This window comes from Stylophora pistillata, chromosome 2 (genome assembly GCF_964205215.1).
Source record: "Stylophora pistillata chromosome 2, jaStyPist1.2, whole genome shotgun sequence".
Lineage (NCBI taxonomy): Eukaryota > Metazoa > Cnidaria > Anthozoa > Scleractinia > Pocilloporidae > Stylophora > Stylophora pistillata.
In genome coordinates, this window is record NC_142520.1 from 27,985,537 (window position 1) to 28,001,237 (window position 15,701).

At 39.0% G+C, this 15,701-nt stretch overlaps 3 pseudogenes across 1 annotated transcript; 2 read left to right on the plus strand and 1 right to left on the minus strand.

Annotated features, from left to right (window-relative positions):
* Nucleotides 1–4,304: 4,304 nt before the first annotated feature.
* LOC148738157 (cyclic GMP-AMP synthase-like receptor 3 pseudogene) lies at nucleotides 4,305–5,514 on the plus strand (annotated as a pseudogene).
* Nucleotides 5,515–5,920: 406 nt separating this feature from the next.
* Nucleotides 5,921–10,376, minus strand: LOC148738158 (uncharacterized; annotated as a pseudogene). Its single transcript, XR_015996803.1, has 4 exons — nucleotides 10,358–10,376; nucleotides 7,935–8,093; nucleotides 6,576–7,808; nucleotides 5,921–5,985 (listed from the first exon to the last, which is right to left on the minus strand). The product of XR_015996803.1 is annotated as an uncharacterized LOC148738158 (transcript).
* Nucleotides 10,377–11,152: 776 nt separating this feature from the next.
* LOC148738159 (cyclic GMP-AMP synthase-like receptor 3 pseudogene) lies at nucleotides 11,153–13,768 on the plus strand (annotated as a pseudogene).
* The last annotated feature ends 1,933 nt before the right edge of the window (nucleotides 13,769–15,701 follow it).

Genomic DNA, 15,701 nt, shown 5'->3' on the forward strand with positions numbered 1-15,701 from the left:
AGTGCACAGCTAAAAGCATGGACCAATTGTTTTAGAACATAGCCGGTGGAATTGTGCATCAAATCCGACGCAAAAAATCTTTTGTTGTTAGCCATAGTCTAAGGATGTAAATATATGTTTAAGTATGTATATTTTTATCACTAAGAAAAATATTACTTGTGACTCGATCAATTCTTGATCGAGTCACAAGTAATATGATCACAAAAAATAATATGATCGTGACAAGACATACTTCAACGGGTGATTCGAAAATTTCTTAATAATGAAAGTGTTTTTTCCGAATTCTTTGCAAGGGGCATATGATTTGAAAACAGGCACTTTCTGTAATTCTTCGAAACTGACCAATTCAACTTTTTTTTTAGCCGTTTATAAAGGAAGAACAGAGATCTTACCTTCCTATATCCACCTTTTTCTTTATTTAACACAATATCACAAGCTGAGTACAAAAACAAAAGAGCAGTGCCGGGGATTCTCCGACTCGCCTATCATTATGTCACATCTGTCTACTCAAGTCCGTTTCACATTGGTCGTCTGAGTAACGACTCCGTTACAGTTTAAAGAGCGCATTTAAGTGCTCCACTCCTAATCACAACTCCTAGGAAAGCTTCCACCGACGACATTGATTGCAAGCGGCAGATTCTCAACAGGATTTGCTAGGACGGTGTGGGAATTGTTAACATTAGGTAAGATTTCGTGTGTTAGTCTTCGAATTGAATATTAGATTATTTTCCTTCTCTTCGGGAATTTCGATAAGCTTTTGTACTTGTATATGTGGAAAGGAAATCTTAAGAGTCCTGTTATGAAATTCATCTTCCGAAATCAATGCCTTTCATGTGAGTGTGCCTGGATCGATACTCTGTGACGCTGTGTTCAGTCCTGGATATATACACACGAAAGCACCTGTTATTCTTGCGTGAGATCTGGCCGACCTCACAAAACAGGCGGTGGTACTACAGTCTATTTTCGAGATGGTATTCCTCATCCAATTAGACCCGATCTTGGCGCTTCTTTATCTGAATCTTGTGCGATTGAAATCTCTCGACCTAAATACAAGAAACTGATAATCTGGGCAGTCTACAGAGCACCTGATTTGAATCTGGAAAATTTTTATCAAGATTTAAACACATCTATGTCTTCTCTGCCTGAGAAGACAAAGCTTGTTTTGCTCGGGGATTTCGACATAATTTTTTTATGCTCTGAGATAGATAATGATAAAGCCAAGAAGTGCAAACTTCTCCAGGTGACAAATATTTATCACCGAGACCAACGAGTGATACACCAACGAGAATACCGGAAAAATCATCAACATTGATTGACTTATTGTTTACTAATACTTCTCATCATGTTATTGACCGAGACGTCATTCCATCACCTCGGTCGTAAAGTGATGAGCGTGATGGAATCACGCTCATCACCATATATCCCAGAAGTGCTCTGGCATTCAGAGTAATGCCTGAGCACTTCTGGGATACATGATCTACTTAGTTTTTCATTCCTGGTTAATATAGGTAAGTGTTGTCTATCCTCTATGGTTCACCCAGGCTGAAGTCCTGGCATTCAGTGTAATGCCTGAGTGGTTCTGGGATATATAACATACTTAGTTTTTCATTCATGGTTAATGTAGGGAATTTTTGTCTATCCTTTCTGGTTCACCCAGGCTGAAGTCCTGGTATTCAGTGTAATACCTGAGCACTTCTGGGATATATAACATACTTAGCTTTTCATTCATGGTCAATATAGGTAAGTGTTGTCTATCCTTTCTGGTTCACCCAGGCTGAAGTCCTGGCAGTTAGTGTAATGCCTGAGTGCTTCTGGGATATATAACATACTTAGCTTTTCATTCATGGTCAATATAGGAAAGTGTTGTCTATCCTTTCTGGTTCACCCAGGCTGAAGTCCTGGCAAAAAAAAACTTTAAACTTAAACTTTATTTTTATTTAGACACGGTAAATCTATCAGATAGAATAATAGTATTATTACATTTACATTCTACTTTAATCTATATAAACATAATCTAAAATTTAATAGTGAAATAGAAAAAATAAAGAAATTCTGCTTTACATAGATGCCGTGTGTGTTTTGTCGATTCTGACGAAGAAATCGCGACAACCATTTCGAAAAGATTGAAGTGATTGTGCTTGCCGCAATTCAGGGGACAAGCTATTCCAGATAAGCGCGCCGTTATAGCTAAGGCTATTTTTCAGGAAATTGGTGCGGGGCAATGGAACAGCTAGTTTGTTTTCAGAGTTCCTTAGATTATAAGGAGGATCATATTTAGTAAAAAGAGAACCAAGATAGTCGGGCGCAAGACCATGTATAGATTTATAGACCATGGTGGCCACTTGTATTTGTCGCTGAGTATCTAACCGTCTCCAGTGAAGTTGTTCAAAAAGAGGATCAGCGCTTGTGTCATAACTGGAGAAGGTCAGAATAGGGGAAGCCCGGTTTTGCAACTTTTAGAGCTTATTCGAAAGACCCTTGTCACAATGCCCCCAGACCTCGCTGCAGTAATTAAAGTACGGTTGAACTAAGGCATTGAAAACGGACTCCAGAGTGGTTCGGTTAACAAAAGGCCTACAACGTTTAATTGCTCCAATGCCCGATGCGATTTTCTTGGCTATTTTTTCAATGTGCATATTCCATGAAAGGTTTTCGTCTATATGCACACCCAGAGATTTAACCGAGCTAACTTGTTTAATTATGTCACCACCTATGATTAGTTTATGGGAAGTATCGTAAGTACCTATCCTTCGCCGCGATCCAATTAATATGAATTCAGTTTTAGATGAATTTAGAGTCAATTTGTTTGCAGTGAGCCATGTATTAACATTGGATAGATCGTGATTCATAACATCATTGATCATTTCTATGTTGTTACTGGCGAAGGTCAGGTAAGTATCGTCGGCATACAAACGTGCAACTGAATTAGACAGGCAATTAGGAAGATCATTTATGTATAAAACAAAAAGCAAGGGTCCTAGAATTGTTCCTTGCGGAATTCCACAAGTGAGAAATTGACTAATTGAGAGCGAACCATCTACGAAACATTGTTGATTTCGATTATCTAGGTATGACCTAAACCATTCATAAGCGATACCGCGGATGCCATATTCGAATAATTTAGACATAAGAATTGTATGGTCAAAGGTATCAAAAGCCTTTTTTAGGTCGAGAAAAATGGAACAATTATTAGTTTTCCTCGACGTGAGCTCATTTACAATCCTCCAGGTCTGGCGCGAATTGCCTTCGTTTTTATCTAATGCCCTTTCATAATAGAGCTCATTTGCTTTTTTAATCTCGTTATTAACTAGGTTGCGACATTTTTTTAATTTTAGCCAGTCATTAGCATCCTTAGAAAGCGATGCTTTCGATTTAAAAATATCTCTGTCATGCATTCATTTCTTTAAGTAAGATGTAATCCAAGGTGACTTTGAGGCGCGCGTCCGTTTTACATGAAGTGGGGCATGCTTGTTTACACATCCCAGGAATAGTTGTTTCCATGCAGCCCACATTAAATTAGGATCAGAGTAGCATTCGATGCTACTCTAGTCCTGTTGACCTATATCGTTACGAAAGTCCCTCGTTACGAAAGTGATCAGAGGTAAAGTTGATGCCTCTATCAGATTAGAAGCGAAATATGATCAAAGATTTTACCCAAGCAAGCTACTAAGTATCCAGCAGAGAATGCGGAGTAAAAGTGCTGGATACCTATTTTTTTTTTTTATTGCTAACGGTGTGAGGCTCGTTATGGGCGGGAGTTTGCGTATCAGATAATGGCCTTTGCCGAGGCAAGGAGAGGAGACGCCTCAAATTTGACGAGGAAACTTCGTGCTTTCTCTGTAAAGTATGTCAAAATTTCTGCGGAGAACATGGACCCGCCACTCAAGACGCTTGGTAAAAGATTACGTCGAAGATCAAATCATGGCGTTCTGCAGACAGCACTCCTCTCTTCCAATACTAAAACTGGAGTATATATAGCGGCAGTGTATACGAGAGGCTGAAGAGTGAAGCCGCCGATGAAGTAGATGTCAAGGTGGTTTTGAAAGCTAGAAGGGGAGAGAATAAAGGCTGATGGTCTCGAAAGAAACTGTTTGGGGCTGCGTCGGTGGGAGTAACGAAATAATTTGGATATATCAACAAAGTTGAAGTGTTAAATTGGCCATCGCAACGATTACAAAAGCTGACGTTTCGAGCGTTAGCCCTTCGTCATTCGCTCCGACGAAGGGCTGACGCTCGAAACGTCAGCTTTTGAAATCGTTGCGGTGGCCAATTTACCACTTCAACTTTGTTGATATATCCAAATTACAAGGGGAGAGATTGAGGTTTTCGGATCCGGAATACCTGGGTATGTCCGCATCATGGCAAGAGAAGACTCGGCGTTCCGTAAGTATGCAAGTCGTGAAGGCTATATCGACCCTATGCGCCTTCGAGATGGTTGGTTTAACAGCCTCGTTAACCGAGCAGTGAATGATTTCAATGCTAAATCGCTATTCTCTGAGGTTCGTCTGGTTGTTCGTTACCACGGGCCAGCAATACAGCTGGACATTCTCAGGAAAGGAACTAACGAGAAGCTTTTACCAGTTGATCTCGTTCCTTGTTCCCAAGTCGGGGAGAGCTGCTATGTTACCAAGCCTTACACTGAAGGGAGACATTCTGTGTCTAGTCATGAGCTTCTGTGGAGGCAGTCTTTTTCATTACAGGAAAAGCAAGTCTTGGAGTACATGGACAGAGATCATGGCTGCAGGCACGAGCTCCTCCGAATCGTGAAAACTGTGGTTAAGAGGCAGGCAACATCTTTACCGCTGGAGTCATACTACTTGAAGACCGCCTTCATTCACTACATAAAGGGAGGAGGTTTGCAGAACTGGGTCAGTGGAGACGCGCTGGGGAACCATTCACGCTGGGCACAAATTTCCTTGGATTTATTCGAGCACTACAGATTTTTCTGGAGCGGAGAAATCTTACACACTATTGGTTATCTGGTGTGAACCTCCTGGATGATATCAGTCAAGTAGTTACTAGAAATATGGCATATCGTCTTCAAGCAATCCTCAATAGTGAGGTAGAAATGAATAATGTTCTTTCATAAGAAGACGGATAGATCAGTTAAAACACTCCGGTATCCGCTTACTATATACATTGTAGTGCGTGTGATTTTGCTTCAGATAATATACAACTTATTACTGAGTCACTGCAGAAAATCGATACATATAGGACAACAAGGCAATTTCCATGACCAAGAAGAACTTTGTTTGGTAAGGTTCTCTCGAAAAAATCAAAGTTGTCTTTTACTGAGGGATAATTCTCGGCTCGTTAAGGCTGTATTAGTCAAAAAAATGTTATGCGTTTTTTCTGAGCCCGTTTCCTATATGCTTTGCCAACTAAAAAAAGAGACGAATTAGTTTGATGCAGTTTTCTTGCAATAAATATAGCAAATACAACGGAATTTATGAAGAGTAAAATTTCAACCGCGAAAATTTACCTATTTTGAATAAAACTAGCGTTATAACTGTCCACCTATCCGTATTCCTCGTTATTTTCCATCATTTTTGGCTACAATAAAAAACTTTTGTACGGTCAGTGGACATTACTTTCTTTGCTGGAAATAACGGTATCCTGCCCTTCGATTTTCTGGTGCTTTGGAGTGGCCTGTTATGGAAGCTTATAAAACCTGGTTTTTAAAAATACAGCTTAATTTTATAGATTTCTTTTTATGGAAAATGGGAATTCCATGCCCTTCGAAATCATGTGCCAAGTTACACGTCGGGGTAGAAGTAATTCAATTCACATTGGGGCTTTCATGGCATACGCGATGGAAGGCAAGAGAGAAATAAACTAATATAAAGCAAGTCGAGTGTCGTGGGTCAAAAGAAAAAGGTGGGGGCGGGGGGAATGGAGACAGGTGGAGGTCTTCCTTTCATTATTCCAGGTTCAAGGATTCTTTCACTATTATGTTTGATATGTCATATTTCAAAATGACTCTTTCTAAAAAACAACGGATTCCATTGACAGTTTTAACTGTAAGTTTGTTGACCTTTGACGCGTGAGAATCTATGTCTCTGGTTGGTAGAATATAGCATGAGAATTGTTTAGCTGACCTATCCACGGCAGCGACCTGACATACTTCTGCTTATTTTCCCGTTGAATTTGTCTCGATGTCAAATAAAACAAAGTGATAAAATTTACTGTCATCAAATTTTTCCTTTAGAACTGTGGGTCTCGAAGTGTATTTCGGAACTGCATTTTCGTACTGTTCTTGTTTCGTGACAGCAGCGGTTATATCATAAAGATCAGTGATTGAAAGTTCAGAATTGTTCAACTCCAATGTTGTCGCAGAAGAGTTCAGGTTCAGGCCAATGCCACTTTCATACATGGTACCTTCTTTGCCCTCGTTTTTCGAGGTTTCTGAAATCTGGTAATTGTGATCGACGTCGTTTGAATGCAACTGTTGATTTCCTTTGTTTGTCCTTCGAACTTTTCATGTCCATTTTCGTATTATGGTCTACACAGAAAATACCTGGCTCTATGTTAAGTGACGCTAGAGTTTGACGAATGTACCTGTAACCTAAATTTACTTGAGAGACACTGCAGGACACTATAATCATTGCTTTCACTTCCCCCGTAAAAGCGAATTTTGGGGTTCTTCGAGCCCACCAAACTGTTCAGAGACTCGTTACGTTGAGAATTTGCTGCAGGTGCAAGTTTGTTTATAACAATGTCTGTGCTATATTCATCAAAGAGAGATTTCAGGGCTGATTGAATGCCATCTCCTTGGAGGTCTTTGCCATAGGGAAGATCTCTGTGACAATAATGAGAAGGGTCTTTCTTGTATCTACACCATGTTTCTCTACAACCAGTGTGGTCACCAAATGCATGAGGCACAATGCTATGAATTGCAGATTTCATGTTTGTGGCATCCCCCTTATTTTGTGCAATACAGTGTGTAAAGGATTTGACAAGGTAATTTATGACTTTCTGTGACAACACTGAACTGTTGGGGAACCTACTTCGTTGGCTCAAGTTGTATAGGCGTGTTGTAAGAGATCTTTTTATGTGAACTGTATCACTTCATTTTTCCACACCATAGGGTACCTTTTGCTCTAGGTGAGATTCAGTCATTGAATCATCATCCCCGGTGTAAATTGAAAATTTGACATTTGATTTAGTTACCTTATTGAAAAGTTCAACTGCAGCTAAAGGCTCCATTGACTTTGAAGAGCCTGAATGATTTTTTCTACAGTCATGGTCATTTGGTTGTTTTCCTGCCTTTTTAGCTTCATCACAGGAGTGGCACATTTTATTGTTTGTTGTGTAGTCAAGGACCTTACCAGTTGAAAGGCCCATGACTGCAGCATGTCCGGTCTTAGAGTTGAAACCTCGCCCCCGTTTCTGCCTCCCCATGTCGTAAGAACAGGCAATAGATATCAAATTGTTCTGGTCAGGCTTGTTACCATTTTCAATTGCCTTCTCTCGTTCAAAGTGTAGGAATTGCTGGCAACTATTTTTTGCTACTAGCTCTATTGCCTTTCCAGCTTCCCTTTCCCGATTTTTAAAAGTCGATGAGTTCAGTGCAGGCACATTGAGGATTGAAAGTAAATTGTTTAAATGGGTGTTGCCCACTCCTGTGTGTAAACAGCCAAGGGCAGCTCTCATGTTCACATCAAAGGTCAGTGGACCGCGTGCACCAGATCTGTGCTCTTTTGATGTTTTAATGGTGTTTCCCCCATTGCATTGGCTGCATATAACAGTAAACGTGCTTGCCGAGCCACTGTGCTGTTCTTCAATAACATTGCCAAGAGACAAAGGGCCTAGAAATATTGTAAAATACACTGTAAACTAACAGGGAAAAAAGACTACACTATATTTGTTATGTTGTTTTATACGATAATGGTGTAAAATATGCTATAGTGCAGTTAAAAATAGTGAGAATTTACCGTAATGACAAAATAAACATTCCTTCAGACCATCTGTAAGGGTTTCTAAGTCCACCAGTCTGGATCCTTGTGGCAGGTTCGCCTTCCTCTTAGCTTTATTCTGCTGATGGGAATCAGGGTTGGAGTCAACAGAACAGGTAGGCCGATAATTAGGACAATCTTGACAGGAAAATCTTACCAAAAATTAAGAGTTCCGAATAAAGAAAAATGTACTGACCTCACGTGCTCGTGTCATTCGTTTTGCTGGGGGGTTCGTTTTCCATGGATATGTTATCATACTGGAGCTTCCTTTTGGCATTCCACGTTTTGAATCCTCCGTGTAACCTTTTTATTTTTGTTTCTTTTCTGGTTTCGATCGCTTCCACTTTCCGAAAGCGACCCGACGCATTACGGATGTTGTATAGGCATTGTGTAAACTTCTGGTCTTTCACTGTCAATATTGTGCTCATTACTGGAAAGTATCGGTGCCGTTTCACTCTCGTCAAGTAAATTTCGCCATTATGTGACAAAAATTGTGCACTCGCGTGAAGCCGCCATGTTTGTTTACATATTTGATGCCATTTAAAAGCGCGCGCTATTTTCGTACCCATTCTTCGCCCGGCCAAAAAACCCTATTGAGCCACCTTAACCTTGGCCTTTGTTAATTCTTTACTCTTTCTCACCCAATCGTTGATGAAATCCTTTAATCTCCTCTCGCCCAGTTGCCCTTCGAAATACAAATATACTGGAAAATAGTGCAGAGGTCACCTTTTAAGCTCTTCAGACACCTTTTACAAGCCAGCCCTAAGGAGTTAGGGGCAAAATAGGCCCTCATTTATTAATATCTAGTTTGGAAGATTATAATTTCGTAATGGCGCTCTACCTGTTTGGCGTTGAGAAGGTTTATTTTTCCCGAATTCATGATGATTACGCACAAAAGAAAACCAACGAACTTGAAACAAAATTATATTCCTGCCTTCATGCAAATCTAATGAGTTGATTGGTAACTACTTGAAAGACAGAAACTTCCACGTTATCATTTTCTTCCATAAAATAGCCTCATCGAACAATATTTTAGAAAATTGTACGTAAAAAAATGTAGATTCTACATTTTCCGAGCAATTTTTACCAAACTTTTCTGTGGTAAGACTTCTTTAATACATTAAACATGCACAAATCATAATTATATATGTCCCTACTTAAGTCTTGTGAAAACTTACTTTTTCAGTCATTGTGATTGTATATATTTTTGCTTTCTGTGACAGAAATTATGAAAATCATGAAGAGATACTAGAAGACAAGGAGATTCGAAAGCAAAACAGTGCATAATAGATGAAGGGTTTTTACTGATTTCTTTTTTTACTGATGCACAGGACACGAAAACGAAAGAGCTTCCATCAACAAATACTATTGACTAGCTAGCAAATTTGAGGCGTATACCGTAAGATAATTTTCGAAACATAAATATATATATATATATTGAGCGTTATTTTGAGATATAATATAGTTTTCAAAAATATTTTATATAAGAAAAGGGCAGATTCTAGCTTTTTTCATTCAAATGTTCGCTATATCTGCTGCGATATCTTAAGTTGGATCGAATCAAAAGTGCGACGCAGGGAATTCCCCCATTCGATTCTACTACATCACATTCATCTACTTAAGTCTATCTCACTTTCAGTTTTCAATTGGACCGAATGCACCTCATTACAGACGTTCGAGGCAGTATTGAACTGTTTCAGTATAGATTTATTCGCTCAAGAAAGCCCTAACACCTGTTTCAACGCAACAGATTCTTAACGAAAAGGGTGAAGAAGCATCGGAAATTTCAACACCAGGTTAGACTGAAGGCCTTGCCTCGTATATTAATTGATAAAAATATTGAGAAAGTTTCTTTTGTTTTGATCGACACACGCTTTGAAGGGTACATCCATCCTTTGCGGAAGCTTGCTTCTTTAAAAATTTTTTCCTTAGGTGTTTATACCTGTTATCGCTGTGCATACATCATGCTTTTATTTGGTTCTAACAAACTTTCACTGCCAATGCTTTCATTCGTGAATACAAAATTTACGTGGATAACGTGAGATAGATTTAATTAAACAAGAATAGACCAACCTGTTCAAGTAGGTAGCAAGGGTTTTAAGTCAACTAAAAAAGCGAAAAAAACTGTGATTACCTTTGAACTGGTAAATTTACAAATCACTTACATGTATTGGGATCCAGGTTTTCACTGTGATAAAAACAAAACTACTTTTTTCCGAGAACCACCTGCATGTTTTTCTGGTAAAACCGGAAGTCTGTCCGAATAAGTTCTTATCGAGATGTCACGCGATGCTCACCAAATCGTGCGCTTACCAATTTTTTTATATAGCGTTACGTAATTTTTCGGTGTAGGCCGTTCCAAAGATTAGGCATGTGTCACGAAATGTAAATTTGATATATACTTTCGGGCTGTAACGCCATTTTAGGCACTTTTTCGAACCATGCGTGTGAGCAAAGCATAGTCACTAGCTTTGGTGTCTAGCTATTTTGATAACACTATGACTACATCAAGAAAGAACAATCACCGTCGTCAAATCAAGTTAGCGTATTTAATTTTTATCATATACGTGTTGGTGGAATTTAGATTTTTTTTGTTAGAAGTAGGAGGGTCTCAAGGGGGTTAATCGTTAGCCGTAAAACGGCCAAAAAAGTTATCTGCTAAGCGTGAAGATTGACAGATTAAACGCCTCTTGAAGAAAATTGTAGGGCAGCCGTATTTCCATCCGCAGTGAAGTTAGATTTAAGAACACTCGGGATGTTTGAAATTTTGACTTTAAGTAAAAAAAGAGTGTTCATCAAGGAAATGAGAAGACATATGTTGGAAGTAACAAAATGATTATTTCTAGCATATCTCGTGGGTGGTTTGTTGATTGGTACGCAACGAAAACTCACACGGTTGTATTTACAATAAATGGATACGTGAATCGTTTTTAAATTTTTCGGCCATCAGTACTCGACAATTTTTCGGTTCTCACGACACTGAACATCTGAACATATATATTTAAAGAAGAATTTTGAATAAAAAAGAAAACGTAAGATTACTTTTAACGCTTTTTGGTGGAAACTGCAAAAAAGCCGTGAAACTCTGAACTCATGTCAAGGTTCCGTTTCTAGCATTCAAGTGAGAAATCAAAGGCTTTGGAAAACAGTATACGTAATACGGGAGGAGTAACATAATGTGTGGATGAGGCTTAAAAATGCAACAAAAAGTATGGATTTTTAATGGAAATACATTAGTTTGCATTAATCGAAGCCTTAGTGAAAGTGCTGCCTTAAACTGAGTTTAGCAAGTAAAGAAAGAAGGAAGGGAGGCGGAAAAAAAAACTACCACTATGAATTGTGTCTCATACGTAGATAGTTTCTTGAGCACACTGAATCAGGTCGCACACATGGAAGTGTATTGAATACAACTCCCTTACAAACCATCAAGATCGTTTTCTTTATTTATCAGAACAAGGCGTTAGCTAAGGCAAGAGAAGGAGACGCCACATCTTTAACGAAGGAGCTTCGTGATTTCTCTGCAAAGTGTGTGAAGATTTCTGATATAAACAAAACTCGTACCAGAACACTGGTGAACGATTACATTGAAGACCAGATCATAGAGTTCTGTCGACAGAAATCCGAACTTCGGATTATAAATCTGCAGTACACTGGCAGTTTTTACGAAAGGCTGAAGACTGAATCTGCCGATGAAGTAGACATCATGGTAGTACTGGGAACGCCAGGTTCAGAAATCGAGATCGAAGTGCCTGGGTATGTCCGTTTGAAGTGAAGAGATAACCGGATTTTCTGGAAGTATTCGGGTCATGAAGGTTATCTTGACCCCAAGAGTTTTCCAAATCGTTGGTTCCTCAGTATTGTTCAACGAGCAGTGAATAAAGTCAAACCTAGAGGAGAGTTCTCTGACATTCGTCTGGTTGTCCGTACACACGGACCAACAGTCCAGGTGGATACTTTCAGGAAAGGATCTACAGAAAAGCTACTATCAGTTGATCTCGTCCCTTGCTTCCAAGTCGAGGATAGCTGGTATGTGCCAAAGCCTTTTAAAGGTAAACTACTTGTTTTTTTTTTAACCACAAGGTTTTTTTGGAGGCAGTCGTTTTCGTTGGAGGAGAAGCAAGTCCTGGAGAACATGGACCAGAAGGACCATGGCTGTTAGCAAGAGCTTCTTCGAATCGTAAACACCGTGGTTAAGAGGCAGGTAACATCTTTTCCATTGGATTCCTACTATTTGAAGACCGCCTTCATGCACTAAAATCAAGAGAACACAAGTTTAAATTCTCTTGTTAGAGGCCTAGACTGGGTGAGCGGAGACGCTTTAGGGAAGCATTTCCTTAAATTTCTTGGAGAGGTGCAGTTATATTTGGAGAGTGGAAGTCTTCCCCACTATAGTTTACCTGGTGTAAACCTTCTGAATGATTTCAAGAAAGTGGTTGTGAAGAATATGGCGACTCGTCTGAAAAGGATCCTGAATAGCGAAGCAAAGCTGAGCAAGATTCTTGAATAATATATAGCTTTGGGGATTCTGTCTTTCTCAGTTTAAATTATCAATTGAAATGTACTTCACTATTGAACTTTGTATCGTCGTTTTGGGTGGAGGATGCACATAGTGAACAAATTGTTGTCTCGCTACGAAACCCACTTACGTCAACGGACCCTTCACATTCTCGTGAGTTGTTTTTCATTCCTTATACGTTCAGAAGGGAAGAAAACAGCCCACTTCAACTAGCAGAAATAAGGCGAGTCAGCGAAAGAAAGAAGTGTGGTAGAAAAATCAATCATTTGGGCCTATCCCCCCCTGTTTTTTTTTTTTCTTTAATGGATCACTTGGTTTCTTATTCATTACCATAACTTACCCATGGTCGACATGCAACCTACCATCTGTACCATCTGTAAAGTCATGATGACAAACTGACCAGGAATTGATTTTTTTTTTCGTTTAATTAAAAGTCATGTTTAAATCCCTTCTTCATTTTTTCGTCAAGGTCAAAAGAGGAGAAAATCTTAAGCAACTACGTGAGTTGATTACAAGGTCTGCGCTATAAACCCAACTTCGATCTTTCCTTTGGCGAAACAATGTTGTAAACGAAACTCGCTCAGTTTTCTGTTTCAATTTGGTTGACATGTTCTGCCATAACCATAAAAAAAATATTTCCCTTGAAAACACAAGAGATGAACGAAATTCTATCTGGTCAGTGGCCCAGTCCCATCTACCGAAGAACATTTACAACTTTACCACCCGCTACATCAACAACTCTCTCAGTCCTACACGTAAGAATTTGGTAAGATGGGGATTATCACAAAGTCCTGATTGTTCCTTTTGCCTTAATCCTGAGTCACTCCTTCATGTTGTCGCTGGTTGTCAACAATGCCTTGATCGCTTCACCTGGAGACACGACTCAATCCTTAACTTCATTGCCAAGTCCCTTCAACCTGTAATTAATGTTAGCTCCTCAATCTCTGCAGATGTGACTGGTTTTCTAAATCCCTCAATAATAACTGGTGAAAATTATTGCCCAGATCTCCTTTTCCTAACCCAGTCCAAGTGCCTATATGTTCTAGAATTAACAGTTGGTTTCGAATCTAACTTGTACAACAATGCAGTACGTAAAAAAGAAAAATATCGGAACTTGATTAACGAAATGAGTAGAACCTTCAGATGTGTGAAATTTGTAAATCTCTCGATGAGCTCCCTTGGCGTTTTCTCAGATGAATGCTCTACGTTCTTAGCCATGATAAATGACATAGGCATTGCCAAAAAGCAGCAACTTTACATAATCAATAAAATGATAAATATAGCTATTAGAGCAACATATTACGTCTTTTGTTGCAGAAATAGCAATTGGGACAACTCAGATTTGATGCAATTTTGAGTTTTGTGTGTGTGTTGAATAAGCCAATCTCAAGCAGCATTTGTAAATTGCCTATATGTAGTGAGATTTACATTTGTACATTTAAAAACACAAATAAATCTTCCATCATCATCATCATTAAGTACTTGGGTGCGTCCGACTTAAGACGAGAAGTATGTTGGTGGATATGTTGTCCTTAATGCTTTTAATTACCCGGTACTTTCGTGAAATCCTAAAACGAAAAAAGCCTTTATTTACATTTAACATCGTCTTTCCTGGAAGGTAATGGCTTCATGACAGCTTAATAGCTGTTACCACATTGTAAGAGGTTTTCCCAAATTTACGCTGTTTACAGTTGGACACAGAAACCACTTAGATTAAACTAAGAATAATCTAGTAAATTTAATCCATGTTTCTCTTGCGAAGGCGAATTAAGTGTTATTTTTTTGAGCGAGATTCTGTACAAGAAGTGGTCAATTATGGCATAAAACGGCGTTTCATATCGTTTTTGTAGCTACTGCCTTCTATATATTGTCGCAATAATTGAGTGAGGACAACAAAAGAATTCCAATCTTGACCCAGTTTTGCCCCGGTGCTACTAATTCTTTGTTTTGGATTGCTACAGAAAACGATAAACAACTCAAAGTAATTTCAGAATGGTGCTTATCCTTGCAGAAATATCTTGAAAGGTGTGATCGGTGCTTCATGAAAACTTCAAGAAAAAAACTTTTTTTCGAAGAGAGAACATTTTACAGCTTGAATAAGCGAAGTATACCCAGTAGATCCAAGGACATAATTTTTCAGTTCTTGCCGCGGCACCACAAAAGATGCTTAACATCTCAAAAAAATTTCAAAGTGGCGTCTGCAAAGACTTTTCCTCGCAGAAATATCAAGGAAACTTTGAAGATGTAATTTCCTTATTCGAAGGGAGTGCACTTTACTACTTGAGTCTGTACTAATGCCTTAAAGAGCCGCTAAATATGCGAGGCGAGTAAGGTCCGAAGGTTAACAGGATGACCCTCTTCAACGGAACCCGGGGGTATGAAACAAAAATCTCATGAAGATGGAATTGCAATGACTAAAATAAGAAAATAATTTTTAAGTATCAAGCAAAATTAAAAGGAGCATTTTTTTAATTATTATAGGAGCCAAAAGGAGAGACCGATAGAGGAACGGTGCCATGAACTACTAAAATTAGGTGTTTGCTAACTAATAAAATTAGGAATGTTCTGGCTAAGTGTGACTGTCTTGTGAGCCTTGGTTTTTTTTTTATGTGCTTCAGTCCTCACATTTTTTTCACTGTTTGAGTAACGCGTCCTCGACCGCTGTGATAGGGCTTACTTCTCTTACGATAGTCGCCATCGCAAGTCACGTTTGCGTGCGTCCTTGACCTAGCCTAGAATTCCCAACGGGAGGGTTTGTTTAGGTTTTTGTTCTCGTAGATTGTTCATCAAACCTGATTGATTTGCAAGCACTTTTGAGTCATATACCTTGAGAAATTCCTCGAAACGGACCAATCGAGCGTTCTTTTTTAATATTATTATTTGTTACCATCAAATATCGCTTTAATCTTTCTCTTGTGGAACAGAGTACTCCTAAATATGTGGTATGCGGCAAGTTTTCTGTTTTGCATGTGAGACAAATATTCTGCATCAATACCCTCTAGCATCTTTATACAATCTCTAGTTCTTTTCAGTGCTACAAAATTGTGCCATAACAGTAGCCACATGCAGTCGTTGATTGTCTGTTTTTTATATCCCGAGACGGACTCCGCCGAAAAGCGGGGATTGCTCGAAGCTTACAGAGCTAAAAGCTGATGCAACAAATTTAAATCCTTCACAAATCCTGCCACCATGGCAGCGTTCTCTGTCATCGGTTGTCTTCTCAAAACGGC